Genomic DNA, 4,107 nt, shown 5'->3' with positions numbered 1-4,107 from the left:
TTTTATGCGTTTAAGTAATCTCAGAGTAAAGTCACATGTTACAAAAAAGATAGAGAATAATATTTTTGAGAAAATGACATATCTCAAAACAATTTAAACACCATTTTTTGTTTGTTTTGAAAGTCGAATATTAAGTCAAATAATAATAAAATTCCCTCAAAAATATTATTCTCCATCTTCTTTGTAATAGGTTACTTAAACGCATAGATGCGTAAATGCGTTTTGCCTATGTAGCGCGTGGGCCAGAGAGAGAAAACGAATAGTGCGCTGACATCCTCTTAAAGTAATAGACATTATTAAGACCCACCTAACGCAAACATCGCCACCGTTATGTTTACCAGTATACACTCATAATTGCGAAAAAAAAATCGAACCTCCCGACGCACGTATTTATGCCTGTATTTAGTGATACCTACTCGACGGCGGAGCCGCGGGACGTCCGCTTTCCGCGACCCCGCTCCGCCGCGGGACTCATCACGGAGGAATTTAGCGGGGAACGCGAATAAGTCTTCGACGGGGCCGTTCGAGGTCCGCAAAGGCGGTGAAACTCGAATTATGAACAAAAAATCAAAAAATGTTCGTTAAATGTGAGTGAAATGTTAAAAAAACGCGGAAAAAAATATCCGATCGAACACGGCCGCCGCAAATTCGCGATATTCTCGGCCGTCAGGTTCGAACGTACGACCACGGGTCATACACAATGGCGCCTTAACCTACCTACCTATCTACTGAGTTGAATACCGTAGTCAAATCTATGACTCTTAAACCGTTTAGGCGTAGCGGGCGATCTTAGAGCTTCGGACAGCAGACCTTCCAACGCACGTATTTATGCCTGTATATAGCGATACCTACTCGACGGCGGCGCTGCGGGCCGTCTGCTCACCACTCCGCCCCGGGACTCGTCATGGAAAAAGTGCGGCCGCACGCGGCCTCTAAATTTAGCGGAGAATGCGAATAAGTCTTCGACGGGGCCTTGCGAAATCCGTAAAGGCGGGAGTGATGGCGTAAAGTAAATAACAAAAAAAAAAAAAACGCGGAAAAAAAATTCCAATTCAACACGGCCGCCGCAAATTAATCCGAATCGAAACCACGACCCTCGGGGTCAATCCTACCTATGCCTAACCGACCTGCCTACCTACTGAGTTGAGAAGTGGAGTCAAATCAACGACTCTTAAGCCGTTTCGACGTCCCGGCGAATTACGAACGCGATTCGCACGTCCGCTTCGGGCGTCGTAGCGGGCGATCTCACCGCGTCGGACAGCGGACGACAAATTCGACGTCGAAAACGCGATATTCGCGAAATAAATCGAACGTCCCGACGCACATATTTATGCCCGTATATAGCGATACCTACTCGACGGCGGCGATATCGGCAGTCCGCTTTCCGCGACGGCGCTACGGCCCGGGACTCGCCGGGATAGAAGTACGGCCGCGCGCGCGGCCTATATATTAAGCGGGGAACGCGAAAAAGTCGTCGACGGGAAGGGCAGACTCGTGTAAAAGGGCTGAAACTCGACTTTTCCGAAAAATTATCGACCGACACGCGCGACGGCGGCGCTCGGTCTGCACGCGCTCTCGGCCGCGGCGGGCCCGCCGGGAAAAAAGTGCGGCCGCTCGCGGCCCTTAAATCTATCGGGGAAGGCGAATAAGGTCCGAACGGGGCCCCCCGAGGCCCCCCGGGGGAGTAAAACTCGAAATCTGTAAAATTTTTGAAAAAAATCGGCAAAATCGCCAAAAGTGATAACGCCGCCGGGGACCCGTTTTCCCTCCAATATCCCCTATGCAGTTCGGAATTACGACACGGGCTGCGCCCTCGGGTTCACGTTTTATAGTATAAGAAAAATCATAAATGTAAACTCACTCATAGATTTATACCAAAAACAGTTTTTCTATTTACATATATTTCGATCTTTACATAAATATCATACAAAATTGATAATGTATTAATATAAATTGATAACATTAATATTATATAAGTTAAAAGTTTGAACTTTCAATTAAACTTTTAATTACTAATAAAAATATAAAATGAATTTTGATTTATTAAATGAATATCTACGTCAAGTTAAAGACAATTTTGTGTGCGTTATCGACGAAAAAAAAAGTGATGTAGAATCTAATGTGTATATTTTTAGAGCAAATAATATTGACGATAATGAATCTGCCAAAAAGTTTATACATTTGTTCACAACATTCACAAATACATCATATATATTTAATTTTGAATTGCAAAATCCAACCAAGTAATATAATATTTAAATACAATAAGTTGTAAGATATATTCAAAAACAATACTTTTACATTGTGTAGGGTAATTTTTCACAAGTATTTTATATGTCACCATACTTCCAAAAAAAAAGTACTAACAAAATTACTGAATGTAATACTGGTTGCTTATCTTCAATTGATATTTGCTTAAAAAAAAAATAACAAAAATACTAGGAAGAATGATGATTATTTAAAGTATTCGCCTCCACTAAATGCTTCAATCAAAATTGTATGGAGTCATAATCATGTCATTGACTCATGTGATGCTTTAAAATTTTTAAGAACAAAAAATGAAGTAAGAATATTTTATAATTTATAAATATCTTTTGCTCAAGACATAAGTTGTTTTATTTATATTTTATTTTATGCTATTTAAGAAAATTGGCTAAAATCAAATGTTTGATATCGGTTCTCAAACTACATAATATGAAAAAGTATAACATCCAAACATATTTTATTTTGTTTATTAATTACTACACATAAATAAACTTGGGTATTTTAAATGGGTGACCATTTTAATTATTTAATAGTTAGAATTAAAAATAAAATCTATTCTGGATAAAAAATAATAGAATTTATGTATAAATAAAATTATTATTTAGGCATTATCAAATTTTAATTTATTTAAATTACTATAATAATAATTATTATAAATTTTAAATTGTATTTATATATTATAATATAGTTATTTTATAACATAGGTAGGTAATATATTTATTTTTATTTTAAAACATGTATTACATTTTTTAATTTTTAATATTACTTAATACTTAAGCTTACATGATAATATAGAATCATATTTTATAGGTACTTATTATATTTGTGAGATAATATCAGTACAGTATTTACCTAAGTAGGTACTTGGTTTACTAGGTATTCAGGAATAACTTTATATTTAAATCATATAATTAAATCTCTATTAGAGTTTTGATCAGCACAGTTGTTTATTACATAAGTATAATTAATCTAATTATTTATAATAATTCATTTTTAACTGGTTGAAGTGCTTTTTTTATTGTATTCATTATTTAAATTAGGTACATTTCAATAGTTTAATATAAATAATTGATATTGAATGTATAAAAATTAGGATAGTTGAGCATTACAATTTAATAGTTATTCAGGAAACTTAGATATTATATAGTTTTTTCCATTTTTAATAATTAATTATTATTAAATATTGTGTGATTTTTTTTTTGTATGATAGTAATAAAATGTTACAGACTAATAATGTATTTTTGGAATACTTTGAAAATGGTTTATCTCCGAGTGAAGCCAAGCATTTGTATGAAAATAAACTATTAGTGCAAGAAAATGCATGTCATTTGCTAGCTAATGCTAATATAAATCCCACAATGGGACATGTGTATTACCTACATTATGAGTGGAGGAAAGATAATTTTGGCCTAGTACATGAACCTCTTCCAAAGTTGCAAGAAAAAACTGTAGCTTACAATGAAAAAGACAAGTAAATATAACAAAAAAAAACACAGTAAAAATTTGTATATTAAATACCAAAAGCTATTTTCATATTTCTAATTATTTCTACTAAAAAGTCATTTTTTAAGTTTTAATTTAACTATTTTTATAGGAGTTCAAATTATAATAAAAGAAAATAACCCTTGGGCAGCCATTATTGTAACTCCCATCATGGAAAGAGCCCAGGATATGAAATTCTCAAGGGAAATAATTTTTATTGATTCAAGTTGTAGTGTGGATACCACTAATACCACTATTACTAATATATTAAGTCCATCAAAAGCTGGAGCAATTCCATTAGCTATTATGATACATGAAGGACAAACTGAAGAGAGTTACATTGGAGCATTATCACTTCTT

This window comes from Acyrthosiphon pisum, unplaced genomic scaffold, assembly GCF_005508785.2.
Source record: "Acyrthosiphon pisum isolate AL4f unplaced genomic scaffold, pea_aphid_22Mar2018_4r6ur Scaffold_20837;HRSCAF=22278, whole genome shotgun sequence".
Taxonomy (NCBI): Eukaryota; Metazoa; Arthropoda; class Insecta; order Hemiptera; family Aphididae; genus Acyrthosiphon; species Acyrthosiphon pisum.
Note: the sequence above shows the minus strand (reverse complement) of the source record.